The 17,500-nt window shown below is 49.6% G+C and overlaps 1 protein-coding gene across 10 annotated transcripts in view; it reads left to right on the plus strand.

Moving 5' to 3' along the window:
- The first annotated feature begins 23 nt into the window (after positions 1–23).
- LOC126577740 (serine/threonine-protein kinase Genghis Khan) overlaps positions 24–17,500 on the plus strand; it is a 34,741-nt gene continuing 17,264 nt past the window's right edge. For 3 of the 10 annotated variants that reach the window (XM_050239602.1, XM_050239611.1, XM_050239612.1), the window contains exons 1-3: positions 164–281; positions 1,406–1,927; positions 17,390–17,500. The exon at positions 17,390–17,500 is cut by the window's right edge and continues 438 nt beyond it. The gene's annotated coding sequence lies outside the window, so the exon portion shown is untranslated. Of the gene's footprint in view, positions 119–152; positions 282–351; positions 456–1,169; positions 1,196–1,405; positions 1,928–17,389 lie in introns of those variants that run through there. The other 7 variants (XM_050239603.1, XM_050239605.1, XM_050239609.1 and 4 more) reach the window with 7 other exon arrangements.

The raw sequence follows: 17,500 nt of genomic DNA on the forward strand, positions 1-17,500 counted from the left end.
CGCTCGCTCTCACACTTTTCTGGCAAACTTCGAGCGACGCGGACGTGTTTTTCGTGCTCGCGTTTCCCTTGTTTTCCCCGTGATAATCTGTGTGTTTCGGCCGGATTGTGTCCCCAGCGTAAGATAATATTCCTCCCCGCTGTTTTTCGTCACGAAAATCACGAGCAACGCAATCACGCGAAACGTTACGTGCACGGGGCGCCTGTGTGCGTGGGGAGACCGCGCGGCGGCGGGGGGGGTCCGACTTTGTGTTGTGTGTAGCTCGCTGCCGTGTGTTGCAGGTGATTTGCATGCGGACGGAAATTCCTAGATTCAATTAGTGCTCCCAGCCAGCTCCGGTTTTACGCCGTGTCCCAGGCGGCGGCCCGCATGTGTGTGCGTAAAAGTCCAACGTGACCCCGTCGTGACGACGGCCTGCTGGTTGATCCCCTTGTCCCCTTGTCGTCCGGAATTCGGTGCGTCGATTATAGAACGCGGAAAAAAAGAAAGCATAAATTATTACGAGCCCTTTTTCGCTGGCCGCTGCCCGTCGACATCATCGCCATCATCATCATCATCATCGGCTGTTCGCTTGAAGCAAGATAGTCCCCACGAGGCGACAAAACGGAAGGCCTACTCCGTTTGGCTACCTTTTGCAAATCGTAATTTTCGTAATAAAATGGAAAAGCGAATCACCGAAAATGGCCGTGGGTGCTGACTGCGACGGCGGGTGGCGGGCTGCAACGACGGGAACAGTGTGCGTCACGGGCACAAAGTGAGAGCGCAGCGCAAAGGTGCTGGCGGCAGAGGCCGGCGGGTAGCGAAAGCGGCGGAGACGGCAATCGTTTTTTTTTCGTGTCAGGAATTCCACTTCCAAACCGAGACACAAGTTCACGTTCGGCGCATTTGCATTATCGAGAGTTGGCCAGACTCCTGGCGATGGAGGCCCCGAGCGAAGGGAGGAAGGGGGAGGTAAATCCGGAATCCAAAATCTCTCGATCTTGATGACGGGTTTTTTTTTTGTGTGTGGCCACCCGACCGCCGTCCGCCGTATGGTAGGAAAATGGTCCATGAATGAAAAGTGTGTGCATGTGTTTGTGTGCGTAGTCGTGTGTGGGAGTACGGGAGCGGCGTGGGAGAGAAAATGATGCGTGCTTAGAAAGAGGGGGAGGTCGGTCAAGGGGCTACGGGAATCATGGTGATACAGAGAGTGAGAGTAAGCAATATGTGTATGTGTGCGAGTGGGAAAAGTGTCATCCTTCCCCCCTTCCACCCGGTTCCGGTCTCCATTCCATTCCTCCATTTTTGTGGATCGAAATTTTCCACAATTCCCATCGATGGCAGCAACCATTGATATCGAAGCAACCATTGCGTGTGGAATGTGATTTTACTAAAATAGGAAAAATGTTGTTTCGTTCTCGAATAGTAGGTGCGCAATAGTGGGTGGTCCGCCAGCACCAGAAGAAGTGGGTTTGGAGTGTTTTTCTCCGGTGTGTAATTCTTCGTTTCCGCACAGTGTTCAAAGGTGTTCCAGCCCCACCGGAGAAGCGTATGTGTGTTTGTGTGTGTCGACGAGATCGTGCGTGAAACAATAACGCGCAAAAAGGGGGACGATTTCCTTATTCTCCGCCACCGCCAAACCACGTAAACAGCAGCAGCAGCAGCAGCAGCGTTGTGTGAGGCAGAGAAGAGTGGACGTCGCACCGTTGTCGTCATCCGTGAGCAGAACACCGAGCGCCACCAACACCGCAACGAGCAGCATCCCCCCTCCCGCAACGGTGGCCGTCGTCGGGGGTGGACGGAAAACCAGTCTCGTTTGCGTCCACCACGGAACGTGCCCCCACCCCCACCCTCTGTGTCGTGTGAGAATAGAGCGATACTTGAGCGACGAACAGCAACAACAGCACCAACACCACAAACCCGGCGGGGGAGATCGGCACCATAAAAGGTGAGTTCAATTGATAATCGTGACCGAAACCGGTGGCGAGTGTGGGTTATTTTATCGTGAGGGCGGGAGGAGAAGAGGCAGGAGGGAGGGGGGGGGGCTATCGTTTCACAAAACACTAGAAATCTACACCGGACCGCCCCGCCGGATGCCTTCTTTGTTACACCGAACATACCATCGCTGGTGTGGGGGGCACTTGGGAGCGCTATAATCTGCATAATACTCCAACCAACACAAGCATGCCATGACAAATTTGCTGCTAAAAAAATTGTTCTTGCTGCACCCAGGATCAGGAGAGGTTTTTGTCACATGACGATCGGCTACAATCATGTGCTGTCATTGGCATTTCGCCTGATAACACAACAACATAAAGACAACCCCGTGTTCGATAAGGTGGGGGGGGGGGGGGGGGTGAAGCGTGTGACTTTGGCTTATCTTGGGCCATTTTAAAATCTCGGTGCGTAGATTGCAGTAGCGAGAATTTATGATCCCCAGCGTAAACCACCGCTGTACGGGGTGATAAGAGGTCATCTCTTAATGCTTTCTGTTGCAAACAGGCCCAGAGTTTGCAGAAGGACATAGCAACAATCCCATTGCGCCGGCGCATTGCAAATGAGAGCAAGCATTGGCTGATTTATTATTTATTTTGCAGAAAAAAAGAACAAAAGGAAAGATCAATTTTGTTTATGTAGAAATGGCGTTTTATTGACGTCTTTTTTTTTTATTGATCGTCTGTGGGCAGCATGGATCTAATAATCAACATTCCATCCATCAGGGCTACAAACGTAAAATAGAAATAGAAAAAGGGACTGCAAAGCTGTTAAAGTTAGCCCAAGAAGTGTTCAAAAATAAAAATATAGAATGGAAATAATATGAAAGTGCTATAATTGACAGATTGGCATATACTTTCATTAGTATATTTTAAAGCTTTTTGAAAACTTCATTTTTATTGAAAAGTGCTTCAATGTAACCTACACACGATCAATATATTTACGTCAATGAACTTGCAAACTTGCGAAAAAAACAGAACGCAATTCTCACTGTCCCTCCGGGAGGCTCCAGCGCATATTAATGAGTTAATTTCTGCTTTACAAACCTCACCGATGCAGATCGCATCGAAAACAATAGTCAATCGTCAAAAAAGTGTGTCACCAGCACGCACGTTTGTACCCGCTCCCCCAGCGTTAATAGAGGCTGTGATGGTCTATGCAATGCTCTGCTGGTAGAGGAGTTGGCTGTGCCTAAAACGCATCCACAAGAACACCGCGTGCACACCACCGTGTGGTGTTTGCACTTTTGTGATCGTTTATGGTTGTTTATCCCGTGAGCTTCCGTGATTCCGTAGTAAACCGGGGGATTGTGGGGTTAGATTAAGAGCTGCACGCGAGTTGTCGCCGCTGTTCTGGCTGTTTACTCGTGGATGGATCGCGTCTGCCCTGCATCCAGCTACTACGCAATGCGCCGTGGCCCCATCGAAACAGTCGACCCGCTAGCTGCTACTAGGCAACGGCCGCAACCAGCTTGTGTACCAGCTTCTTTGTGAGATGGCAGAACCGTGCCGTGCGTCGTGCTCGGAATATATGAACGTGGAAAAATCAAGGTAGCGAACGGCGGTCCGTGGTGGTGCGGAGGCGCTGCTGCTGCTGCTGAGAGGCGGCTTGGCCATTGGTCACCATCTAACCTAAATCAATGTAAAAAGGGGGGAGCGTAGCGTACGAGACGCGTGTATTGCAGCAATGTGGTTGATTTGACGCAATAAGGAGATGATGATGTGGTGGTGTGCTTTTGCCATTGTGTGCTTTGTACCGGTTGTTTATTATTCAACGCGTCACGTAATTAGCATGTAATGAGGTTACCTTTTTCAATACCATCCCCCACTTTGGCTTGAAACACAGAACATGTTGTGAAAGCAGAAAAATTGTGCAAACATCAAAAAATGGAAAAAATCAAATTGAGCATAAATTCCAGTGGAATGCACAAAGTGATTCTTGGCCATTCGAACCTTTGGGGTTCAAAAAGTAAAATAATAATCAGTGTTCCTATCATTTACCCTCTCTCCGGAGGAAGATCAACCCACGCACATTTCATGAAATTGATCTCGTTTGGCTGTCGTCAAAGGATGGGAGAGAGAGGTGTGAGGCTGGCTGGGCAACCGGGGTGGACCCACTCCACAAACACCTAGCTTCACCCATCATCATCATCAATAGCAGCCTCAGTGTGACTTCTCGTGGTTTGACCGGTTCGTCGTCGTTGTCGCGTCGTGATCGTCACCTTTTATGTCGACAGATTCGAACCGTGAGCTCTGCTGAGCCGTGAATTAACGCAACGCAAACGCACCACCAACAACAACAACAACAACGACAACGGCGGATCAGCATCCAGAGTTCGTCTCGTCGTCGAACCCGAGGCGTGTTGTGTAAGGTGAGGGAACCGCCGCCAAAGTGGCGTGTAAAGTGCTCTCTAGAGTAGCGCCTTCCCTTGAACTCACACAGCACACGGACGGACGGATGGACGGACAAAGAACCAGATGAGATCATAGCAGTATCGACGAGAATTCGGGTGACCAAATACCACGCAGCATTCTCACCTCCAGGCGTGTCTTGATTGGCTTTGATTCGATCTTAGAACATCTTAACATGTCTCTCGATCGGGATGGGGAGTCTCTACCTTTTGAACCAAGGTGTGCGCACCACCAGGTCGCGCAATAAATCAACCCCGTTGCAACCTAATTTACTCGTCACGTTGACCTCTTTTTCTTGGTTCTCTCCCCCACCAAACCGAAGCGACGCGCATCTTCTGGTAGGATAGAAAATTCCTCCAAACGCACGCGGCGGCGCGAGAGAAGAGCTCACGGAAGAGGTCCACAAACCGGGTGTGAGAAAGATAAGAGATTTCATAAATGAAGAACGATGATGATGGCCAACGGCGCAGCTCGCGCGCTCGCTTTTCCCTCGCTCCATGCTGTGTGGAGGAGGTGATGTGAGTATATTTTGTGGTTGTCGTTGTTGTTGTCGATCACCTTCCTCATCTTCTTCTTCCTCTACTCTCGTGGAGAGGGCGCAGCGTTGTTAAATATACCTATCCACCGGTGAGATACTGGGCCCCCTCGAAAGCACAAGCGCGCAGGTTATTTTTGAACCTTCCGCCTCCGTCGACGTCGTTTGGCGGCCACTCTTGGAACACGCGACGCACCACAGGCTGCCGCGCGAGAGTGAGCTAGTGCAAGGTTCTCCCGCGAAGAAAAGTGTCCAATTTTAGATTTTCCACGCACGCCCCAGCGCCCCTTGTGACGCCCCAGGACCATCGGATGGATGGAACGGTTGATTGCCGCTGGTGAGCTCCCGATCCGCTGAGCTGAGAGAGGGAGCTGGTACAGGTGTGTAGGATAGTGGAAACCGGCGCGAGTTCTCTATTGGAATGTGCGCGATTAATATAGGCAAGCACAACCCATCTACCAGCCAGCCAGAGAGCGTTCCCCTGGCATTATTGGCCAACGGCGACGATGGACGAGAATGTCGAGTTTGATTTTCTTGCAGCCAAAGTGACTGCTGCTCCGGTTCCCACCCAGTGTGTCCTTGTGCGCGCAATAGTGGTATCTCCGCCGCTTCTCCCGGATTTGAAGCGGACAAACGCGTGAGTTCCGTCACCATCGTGTCGTCCATGTTACCATGTTTGGGTGACGCGCGGGGTGACACTAATTAAAATAAATAGCCTTTTATGCGTGTGCATTTCGCATTCGTTGTTCCCCGGGCTATCCATCACTCGTCCAGGTGCGCCCAAGTCCGGCGCTCCGCCAAAAGAGGGTGCACACGTCGTCACTGTGTTTATCGCGACGCATAATCTGCGCCCAATTTGTCCCGGACATTGAATCGACAAATAGTGGCCCTCGGTCCGTCATCTGTTCCTGAGGCTGCTGCTGCTGCTGCTGTATTAGGACCGTGCGTGCGAGCGAGCTCTGATGATTATGGGCTAATGCCTGGGCACTTTAAACAGCACGAGGAAAGATGGAAAAGGGTCCGCGCGTAGACAAATGAGTATTGAACGCGACGGAGGCTTGAGTCGGTGCGATTTCCATTCACGGTATTAAGGTCTCGTCGTCGGCGAGAGTCAGCACGACGGACCGGCCTTTTAAGAGGAGCTGCCACAGAGCCGCCGGCCAAAACCCCGGAAGGGGGCAGCTGCTGTTGCAATATCGATTGCAAATGTGAGTTCAACTGATTAGCGCCGTCGCCGATTCGTCATCAGCGTCGCGTTTGCTATGCGCATTAATCAGTAGAGACAACTAGAAGAAGAAGAAGAAAAAAAGGGCAAGACCATAAGGAAGTGGTGCTGCGAAATGCCGGGCGCGCGCCTTAAGCAATGAGAAGAAGATCCAGGAGAGAAGAAGCTAGGCTGATTCTAGATTCTAGGCAGAACCTACCTGTAGGTTAGGGCCGCCGTAGAGGTTCACGGCCCGCCCCCTAAAGGTCCTCAGAGCCCTCTATAGAAGCCGCCAGGTGCTGCGGAAGCAACATAGGAGGGTGGCCTTGAGTGATGACCATTTGTTTGTAAATATTGTTGTAAGTGTTGAAAAATGGTCAGAAATTTTTTTAGTAAAAATAATAATAAGGAAGTGGTGACGATCGGGGTCGGTTGCGTACGGGATTGTGCGTCCTAAGCCGAGTTCTCTTAGGCTGACAGCAGCAGAGTGCGCCAAGTTTGCGTCCATAACGCCAGATGATAAGTGGTGCATTCCACCATTACTCTCAAATTCGTGCAGGAATGAAGAACTCGATCCGCCGCTCGGATGTCCTACGGTCGGCTTACTAAATCTCGCAGTCAGTCAGTCCGAATGGCCTCATCGATCATCATCTGTAATGATCTCACGTTTGCTAACGACGACGGCGCAGTGCTCGCTGCTCGCCACTGGCAGGGCAATCAAATTGATTTTTATTCAAATGCAAATATGGTCGATCCGTGCTTGGTGTTGCCACAGGATTCTCGCATCGCCGTCATCGCCGTCCGTTCACACCCACTGCTCATCTCCCGCCGATCTGTTTCTTTGTTCAACGTTTTAGTCGCCCGAGTCGTCGTCATTTTAGTCGACGTCATAAAATCGCGAGTAGTAATACTATTTACAAACACAGTCACACAATCAGCACTGGTTTATTGGAGTCAGGCCCGCCCGGTGGCGCAGAAGGTTCATCAGCCGCCCCTTGGCCATTGGCCGTAGATATAAAGCAAATGATTTTATAACTCTTTACCCTCCATGCTCTCTGTCTCGCAATTGAAACCGCGTCCAATGCCACCGATTGCGATGTTTGAGGTATGGTGGCTGAAATAAGTCAGATCGGAGGTTTTTTTTTCTCTCTCTCATCCTCCTCGCCCGTGTGACTCCATCACCCTCTGCTCGTCCAGTGCCAGTGTGCGTTGTGCGTGACTCAAAGACATTCTGGTGGCCCCCGCACGTTATTTGAAAGGTCACCCTCTTATCGTACAATGTGGCCAAATATTTGCATTCATTTACTGTTACTCTCTTTTTATCGCTTTCGGGGGGGCTTTCTCTAGATCCGCTCCAACCTTCTAGCATTAGCAGGCTTCTAAATAAAGATCTTTTAGAATCGATCGCTAGATTTTTGGTTGCAACGCGTGTTAACATGTCCACCACTGCGGGGAATGATTGTTGGCTTGGTTTGTTGGTCAATAGACACAACAATCGTGCGATGATGATTTGCTTACGATGACTAATAGTGCGGAACGCTTTCAGTGACTCCTCCGGCACTCAAAAACAATCAACAAGGGCAGCAAAAAAAAAAAACTCCAAAAAAGAGTTCCATTTTCAAGTGTCGTCTGACCACTCTACACGACGTATGTTTGCGTTAGCGAATCTTCCATGTTCGGGGTAAGAGAAGGTGTGCCACCGCAAACATACGAGCGTCTCCCGGTTCGGAACCTCGTTGTACGCTAAATGAAACCAGCGACGAGTCCCGGGCTCGTGCTCTCCGTGCCAGTGGCATTGATTTCGAGTTCAATGCTACCACTGCTCCGGCTCTCTGAGTCATGGCTCTCGAACCAGCCCCCCCCAAAATGCCATCTAAACATCGGTTCTGGGGAAGGAAAACAACGACAACGACGAACCTCGCAGTGTGTTGGGTTAAAACAATATTCGCAAAGCGTTTGCATGACGTAACGTGTTTTGCAGTGGGTTTCAAGATTTTTTCTTTTTGTTTTTCTAAAGTATTAACTCTTGAGAATCAACATCAGTTGTTGCTGTACTGTGTGTGCCTCACCATACATTTTTTATCTTACAAAAAAAAGAGTAATGTGACGTGGCGCCACTGAAGGACCTTTTATTCGGTATATCAATCAACCGATATGTCCCAATACCGCAACTGGCGTCTGCAATCGACACGTTTTCGATTAGAGAAAAAAAAGCACGTGTGCTTCAACAGTGAACTCATTTATCATGCCCACACTTCAACTCCGGCACCACCACCACCTGATGGAAGGCCAAGTCAGTCGATAAGGCAAGAAGACACGCGTCTCTGATAGATCTGATCTAGCTTTCGATTGGCGACGGAAGGAAGGAACACACGAAACGAAACGAAACGAAACGAGTCCAATGACATTCGCTCAAGAGTCTAATCATCGATGTCACAGTGGTTATGTCACAGATGAACCTTTGCGTACACGCCATCGCCATCTTTGGTGACATTTCGTTTGCCGTTTGTCGTCACAAAGACACCACCGGGGGCGCGCGTGAATGAGGCCTTCGTTTCCGGCGTCTTTGGCCGCCAATCGATCCGGGCGGTGGTGTCCTCCCAATGCTGGCAACAGCTTCTACTTCGAAAGGAAGGCGAAGGAGAAAGGCCTTGTCGGTATTGTGCTGCGCTGTATATGCTACCGGGCCGGGAGAATCGGTCACTGCCCGATGCTGCCTCTGCTGCTCCTGCTGCTGCTGCTCAAGGGCCTGCAGAGTGAACTCCTCCTATCATTGCCACACAATGGACTTTCGATCGATTCCTCGCGCTCCTGCGCGCACCGCATCCATCGCCGGTAAAGGATGCCGTTCGCTTCCTTGATTTTTGGTCTATTTTTAAGCTCGACACAGGCCCTCCCTAGACAGACAGACAGGCGGGCAGACGGAAGATGCAGCAAGATGCGCTCGCTCATCCTTTATCTCGTTTATGTTTAGCAATGGAGATTGCATTTTATCGAGTTCACTAACGCAACGCACGGTCGGTGTTCTAGCAGTGGGGGCTTTGGGTTCTAATTCGGGATGGAAAGAGTCAATGACATCATGAGGGGGTTTCCTATGCCGGTAAGGATCTCAAGACGTTTCCCTGTCTTGTTTGTGACGTTGTGATGTGGTTGAGATGCAGAGAGAGAGAGAGAGTCCTTTATTCCTTTGAGAACTTTAGCTCCTCTTCCTCATTTACTGCTGTGGCCAATAAATAAGAAGAATCGGTACACAATTTGCTAGTGCTAACGATTTGTTTCATTCTCGTATTTTTTGTAGGTTGTCAGTACTGTTGTTAACATCCATGCCGAGTTTCACGTCAAAATAATGATTAGTTTTAGAGATATAATTTGTAATGTACTTAAAGTGCATTCCTCGTTTTTCGCTGTGATGAACTTTCTGGAGCAAAGAATTTGTAGTTAATTTTGTTTGAATGAATTTTCCGCTAAAGATATTTTGAGAATACTGCAAAAAGTTTTTGGGGACGACGCTTTATCAAAATCAAATGTTTACAAGTGGCGCAAACGATTTTCCATCACCAAATCATGGATTTTTTGGACGTGAGCTCCAAAACATTCATGATTAGTGTAGTTGTAAGCCACAAGTTCCTTATTATGACGTTAGTTTTTTGTCATTTAACAAGCGCCCTTCTTTTTCTGCTGCACAATGATCATGAATGAATGCCATTTTCACCTTTCGTGGTGTTCTTATGGATCCTTCGCTTCTTATCTTCCACTGCGGTGATAGGAAGCAAACGCTACAAACGTCGCCACACTTGTTCACTCATTCCAAGCGTTGAATACACGTGTCTTCAAACTGCCGGACATAACTGTGTAGAACACGTCGTCAAAATAGTGGCCGCCAGCGAGGCGCTTGTTCTTCTACCGAAGCTCTGTCCCGGCTTCCCCTGAAATCGAGCTGGTTTCGAATTCAAAACGTTACCCGTAAGTGTCCGTGGATGGACGGAGAGATAGGAGAAGGAATTTCGTCGCCTGCGTCGCAGCAAGAAATGTTTGGCAAGCAATAAGTTCCCATCCAGCCATTGGGGCATGGGTGTTGCATAAGTTACGACCACAAAGGCCCCCCAAAAAAAAAACACCACCCTGTGGCGAAAGAAGAATTAGTACTGATCCTCCTCTGTTTGGTCATTTTAACGAACGTTGTAATCTGTATGTTGATAACGACCTAGCACTTGGGGAGGTTGTTTCTAATATAACAAAATGACATTGAACCGACGCGCGCACCTTCTGCAGTGCAATAAATTTTGATAACATTCAAACATTGCGCTACGGGAAGATGTGTGATGTAAGATGTTGGCTGCAGAATCGTTGCATGCCTCAAGCGAACCACCGTACACTACCTTGCTAGCTTGTTGGATGGAGCACGGTATTCACACTCAGGGCACGTCCTCTCAACTGTTCGGCTGTCGGTTCGCGCTGGGTTAGTGGTGTGTCAGCGAGCGAGCGGTTTTGTTTTATCTGTGTCTTCAGCACGTTCTCAAAGTGCAATTGTTAATTTTTTGTTTGAACGAATAGAGAGCAGCAGAAAAATAGTCTCTCGGCTAAGATATCCTCACGACACGACCCTCTTCGTGGTGCTGCTGCCGCAGGTACTACATGAGACCGTTGCCGTTGCCGTTGTTATGCCACCGCGTTTGTTGGTAACTCTTTCTCATCGCCCAGGAATGCAGTTGTCGCGCTCGCCACCGTCGCCGTCAGTATATGAAGTCGTCACGATATGTGCGCTCAAAATAGATGCAATTAATTTCTGTGTCGCCCATACTTTTCCTCTACGGCGCTAAGCGACAACTACCGGTCCGAACGGGCGGGACGGGACAGGACAGAAGTACCGCTCACCGCTCGGTGCTGTACTAGTTGATTATTAGTAGCCACTAGCCAGCACTAGGTAAGTTAAATGGTTGCGCACCACCGCACTAACTGCAAGCTTCTCATCCTGTGGTGACGACCACTGAGTGACGGTCCTTCTCGTGCTGCAGTGCACCAGCATCTAATGCGCGCGCCAACACCACATATTAGCTCCGCCGGTAGCATTTAGCAAAAACCAAACTGTCAGAAGGAGAGAATGTTGTGTGCTTTGATGGTGAAGGAAATGTTTTTTTGTGTCGCGTGCTGTAAAAAGTGTGCCAGCTTTGTTTGAGATAAGAATTCTTAGCCCCTTACCATGGATGATCCCCCTTTTTTGTCAAGATGATCTGTTTAAAATGCCATTTGGCGATAGTTTATGCTGCTGACGATGATGTTGCGTCCGACGGGTGGACCTCATTAGCCTCAACTCTCTTACTCGATGGCTACAGTCTTCGTTACACAACATTCCAATGCCTTTTTGCGCTCTCTGTTCCTCTTCTCTATGGGTTTGTTGGTGCTCTATTGTTCCTTTACTGTTCCTTTACTGTTTTCTGTGGGGCTGCGTGTGCGACGTCGTCCACTGTCTTTCACGTTCGACCGATCTCTCTCTGGTTTAACAAAACGCACGGCGGCGAGATGAGCAGTAACCGGACCGACGCCACATAATCAGCGCCAGCGAGCGTAATAATGGCGATGAGCACGTTTTCGAAAGCTAATGACGATGATTGAGTTTTAATCATAGTCTGTGTCCGTACCCTGGTGGCCGGCAAATGCTGCTAATGATCCAGAAGAGGAGAGGGAGTGGGTGAGGAAATTTTTTACACCTCTCGAGCATCCCCCGCGCGCCTTACAAAGATGCCAAGCCAGAAAGAACAGTATAGTGTGGAGCAAAAAAAAAAATCGCCAAAGGAAAACTATGTTGGCGGATGCTTTAAAAGGAGGAAGAAGAGAGATGCGAGGGAGCTTTAAATCTATCTTTGTCGAGGATGGATTTCCAACCCGAAAGTAAATAAAGGAAAATCCCTCCTGGCGAGTGCGACGATGGGCGCGAGGATTGTTTGTGTTTTTTTTTTAAACCTTCACTAAACACCAGCCAGAGTGAACCCGAAAGGGGTTGAAGGAGAGCAGTTGGGGGCGTCTGTGGTAAGCAAAACATTTCGCGGATTTTCACGAGACCCGCGGTGGGAGGGTTCGTGCGGGAGAGGAAATCGAGAGTTATAATTATACCCAAAGCAAATAGCGAGATGATGATGAATCGCGAAGGCGTAAGTGAAGGAGGGGGATGCCGCTGCTACGGTCGTTGCTGCTGGCACAAAAAGGTATATTTACAATCATCTGGCTGGCTTGCTGGTGGCCCCCCGTCACCCCCAAAACGTGTGAGATTTTCCTGACTGGCTTCTAGAACAAAAAGCAGCGGCATTCCACGTCCGCCCATATGCCGTCGGTGCGCTCCCTTGGCGTGTTTAATATTCTGTGGCTTAAAAGGAGACGAGGAAGCTGCAGGACAACCGCTCCCTTTAAAACAATTACAACGTAAAACAATGCGCAAATCGCGGTTAATTATTAGCACTCCAATCATCATCTTCGCGTTCACTCTGCACGTTGGTTGGCTCGTTGTTGCTGCTGTGGCACGAGATTACTCATTGGCACGTGCAGCATCGATCGTGGCTGGTAATGACGCCGAAGGCATGACGCTGCACTGCAGCAACAGGAGGAGGAGCGCGGAGGGCGAGAAAGGAACGCGGAGTACGATTTGCGATGCGAGTTGTGGCCGCCGCCACCGCTTCGGTGCACAAAGAAGCGCCACGGACCCAGAGATGGAGAGGTGGCGCGCAATTGAGACGCTGATTATTGGGAAGAGGGAGCTGGTTCGCAATTGAAGGAAGGCCCCTTTGGTATAGCCAGACCGGCGAAATGTTGGTCAGTGTGTTACGAGGGTGTTACACACCAGATGAGATGGCGGTTATGATGGCATGTGCCCCCCCCATCCACCCTCTCTCTGTGGCCAATTACAATCGAAGCGTGCGCAAAATTATGTTGAAAAATTCAAAGTTGCGTAAAGAGGTTTGACTTTTGGAAGAATTGATTCTCGGGGGCCTGGGTTGACTCAGCAGCAGCTGATGGCATGATCGCCAGATCGGTTCGCAATTAGCGAAGGTGATACGTGTACAGACGTTATCACGCCAGCGACATTAAAGGGTGCTGACTTAAATTTGCTGCGAGGGGCATCCTCGTGTCATGTAGCTGTTGCTCCTAGTGATGGTGGCTTTGAGTTATAGTAGCCTTACGGAAATGGTCAGATCGGGCTTCTTGGATCTGCTCCAGTTGTTAGTAAACTGTGGCTATGGCCCTAGAAGGGTTTTTTTCAGCAGAGACGCAAGGCCTAAAAGGCGGCACTAGTAGGCTAGGCGCATAATTCCCTTGAGAGAGATGAGAGTCGGACAGAAGCCGGGCGCGCGCGCGCTCGCACGCTAGCACGCACGCGCACCATACCTTGATGCAAAGAAGTGCCCCTATACCTTTATTTTGCCGATAAATGGATCCCGCGGATTCCTGCTACGAAACTGGATTAAGGGCGTCTCGTCGCGCGAATGTCATCTCGCCGTGTCGCTTCGCTGTCGGTCGCGCTCTGTCGCGGAGGGTCTATGTTGCAATGTCGCAAAGTGGAAACCTGACGCCATGTTTCACACCTTCTGACCTTCGCCTACCCCGGGGGTGCACACTCAGCCACGTGTTCCCCAGCATGATGTGACTCCAAATACGGCAAGTGCAGCACCACACTTCGTCATAAATACACTCCTCTGTCTCTCTCTCTCTCTCTCTCTCTCTCTCTCTCTCTCTCTCTCTCTCTCTCTCTCTCTCTCTCTCTCTCTGCTCTCCTTATGCGGACACGATATGATGATGTGTGCACGGTCACAACCTGGTCATCAGCACTAGCAGCGGTCTCGTTTCGTTTGTTTTCACCCCCCAATCACTCTCCTTCCCCCTCGAAAACCAGCGTGCATCGTCCCGAAAACTTGGCTCATTGGCACTGGGCCAGCGACGGCGACATTGCGACGTTTCGGGCGTCTAGCCATGGATTTCGGTCCCCAAAAATTGCCGTCGGTGCACAAGGATTGATACCGTTTCGTTTTACGGCCGTGTTTACGAGCCGTTTTGTAGTTTTTTTTTTCGGTTTCATTATTGGTTTATCTTCATAAAACACACATTTTAATCGCGCCGTCCTGCTGTTGTGGCGATCACACGGATGATTGATTCGACCCTGGCGGTTGGACGGACGGTTGGATGGATTTTTAAATCCACAAATCGATGTATAATACATTTTCCCACCGACCCCCGGTTCCGAAACACTTGGTCTTGGACATTGTTATTGCTATCATCTTTTTCGTAGTTGCTTTTCGTGCTTGATGCTTGATAGTTGTGCCAATTTTAGCGAGCACATTGATCAAGCTTTCGGTGTAGCGTTTTGTGCAGATATTGATTTTTATGTTGCTCCTGGATAGATGATTCATTTCGGGCTCTCCAAACGTTTTGCCGGGGTCGATAAAATTACAAATCACGCCATCGGCGCCACCAGCAGTGCTGTGTAAGGGAAGGTGTGGAAATAGATAGACACAGAGAGAGAGGAAGCAAGAGTTTTCCTCCATCAGACACCGGGGTGGGCCGGTCTGGATGGAGGCTGCCGGAGTACGGAGTTAGTCAGCAGCAGCGAGCAGATGACCGTTCCATTATCGGCTACAGACACTTGGTCTAGACGTGCACAAATGCGCTGTCGCAATGTTGTTTTCTCTCGTTTCCCCCTCGAACTTCCCTTTTAAAAAAGAAACAAAATTCACATCCGTGGCACCATGTCTCGTCGCAGGGGACTTTTTTTTTTGACGGTGAAAAGACCGTTCTGGCGTATCCATATTTGGCAGATTGCCCACCACAGCGGAAGTCTGTATGTGAGAAAGGGGTTTACACTTACGGTACGTGGTCGCCGATAGTAAACAGTTAACATGAGGTGTCCTAGCGAGCCTTTAATCCCACTAAATAGCATGAATTACTTCTGCTACTACTACCACCGGTACTAGTAGTGCTTAAAAGTGTTCGCATGGATAATCAGCTCATCGTTATCGTTGTTCACTTATCGCGCGCGTGAGCTTTACGTGGCTTGAGCTGAGGTAACTCAATTTGCGTTCAACTTTTAAAGCGTACCATCGATGGAAAAGAAGCCGAAGAAGAAAGTCGCGATGATTCGCCACGCGTTTGATGGGTTTCTCTTTAGTGCAATGCTCGGTAATACGTGTGTTTTTTTTTTTTGCGATATCCTAAAACATCCTCCTTCCTGGTATCGTGCTCCTTCGCTCCTCTGGGACTCCTGCTCGACAGTTGCTCGCTTGCAGCTAATGAAAATATCAATATTAGTTATGATCACCACCACCACCATTGTGCAGTAACAGAAGGGGGAAGGTGCATGGCCGTTTATGGCCTAGGGGGTAGCGTAGAGTATACCTTCCTTTCCTTTTCGGGCTTGTCTAGCGAGGGCACAGCACACCCCTTAATAATGACATGACACATCATGACAGTCCCCGCTGCTTCCAAGGGGCGGGCTGACTGGCTTAACCTTTGACCGCAACCTTCTTTTGGCCCCAGTTCGTCGTCGTCGTCGTCGTCGCCAAGGTACGCTGGAGCCTACCAGCCATCCAGTCAGTTAGTCAGTCAGGGCAGGGTTTCATTTGCTGGAAAATCGCTTCATCCTTGCTTCCGAGGGGACACATTTTAGCACGACGGCTACCAGCCACCAGCAACACCGAGATTACGAGATGGCAATGGTGTGGCCTCACTGTGGACCCGGGCGCCAGGCGCCACAAATCCTACGGGGGTTATTTTTCCTCCTCTCCATCTGCCCGGGGCATGAAACAAGCAAAAGCAGCAAAGGGAGGGAGCACCGTGGTGGCCCCGTTTGCTACCAAAGGTACCAGACAACTTTCGGTTCGGGAAAAAGGGAAAGTAAAGTAACGTTTTCCACTGGCGGTAACAGTGTGCTCGTGTACCCGTGTGCCCGTGTGGGTGCAAAATGGATCGACCTGTCCTGTCGACGACCAATTCAATCACGACGACACAAAAGCACAACACGACGACGTTACTGTTGCCGCGATGGTTGGTTGTGCAGTTTGAAAAAGGTTTTCCTTAACGATTGTAATGGCCGGGGTGGGCTTTTTGGGAAGATTTGGGTTGATTGCATCACATTCTTACTGCAATGCTGTCTGTCCTCCATTAACTCTTGGTGCACATGGGTTGCACCGCTTAGGCACGAGACGAGATAATAAACCTCCCCGCCGGGGGAGGAGAAGGAGGCTCATCGACGCATTTGAGTGCATTTCGTCTGCGTTGGCCGCTGGCGATTCCACCAAGCCAAGCCGTTGATTGCTAATTGTTTAAATTAGCTTTTTCTCTTCGATTGCGTAAAAAACCTATCGGTCTGTGACGCGTATATTATTAACTGCATTTGCACGCGATGTAACAGTGCTACTACTACTGCGCCTGAATTGCGTTTAAATCAACTGGGATGGTAGGTAAAAACTTGAAGCTAAACTATCTACTAGCACGGGACCGGAAAAATCCAAGAGAGTCCAAGCTTCGAATTCCATCCATTAGTGCAAACGCAAAGCGAAAACAGTCATAGAATACCCTCAAGACACCAAGAAGCGGCAGCAACATTCCCCCCCTGCCAAATAAATGAACCAGCCTGCCACGATGAAAATGGGTGGCTGCACGAAAAAATGGAAAAGATTTTTTTCGCTCCAATAATTCGCTTTGAATTGGCAGACACCACCAGTAACAGCGTCAGTCATATTCCGCGGATGCCTTCTCGCGCTCGCTATTCCGGTACCGGTGCGGCAGACAGACAGTGAGTGGCCGTACAGTAGGGAGTGGTATCCGTGTGCGCTGCCCTTTCGTGTGCGAAACGAGTCGTTTCTTGGGCGATAGGAATCCGTAGCACAAATGATAGCCGGATGGGATGGGACCGTGTGGGGTCGCGCAACGTAGGAACGGAGTGTACCGCACGGAATCACACCCGCTTCACAATTATACCCACGTGGGCGCTGTTTACACTCCTTGAATGCAATTAGTACGTCCTGGTTCGAGCACAAACAAGATGACTGCATGATGCTGCCTCATGTGGCCACGGTGCGGACAATGGTGGTTGCTTTGCGCGCTGCGCTGACTAGGAAAATGGAGTATGTCAATCGCCCTTTCCGATGCAGTTTTCGCGTTGTCCAGGGCTAGCTTTGTGCCGTGGGAGACATCGGGAAAATCATCGTTTTTTTACATTTTCTAAATATATAAAAAACGTTACTAATTTATGCTCTTTTCTAATTTTTTCATGGCCTCCAGGTTCGCGATAAATGATCGTAAGGCATTGGCGAACGAAATAAACGAACCAATGGCATTGGATAGTGCTTCGTCGTGCGGCCGGTGGTGGCGGTTGTCCTAATGTCAACCGGA

This window comes from Anopheles aquasalis, chromosome 3 (genome assembly GCF_943734665.1).
Source record: "Anopheles aquasalis chromosome 3, idAnoAquaMG_Q_19, whole genome shotgun sequence".
NCBI lineage: Eukaryota > Metazoa > Arthropoda > Insecta > Diptera > Culicidae > Anopheles > Anopheles aquasalis.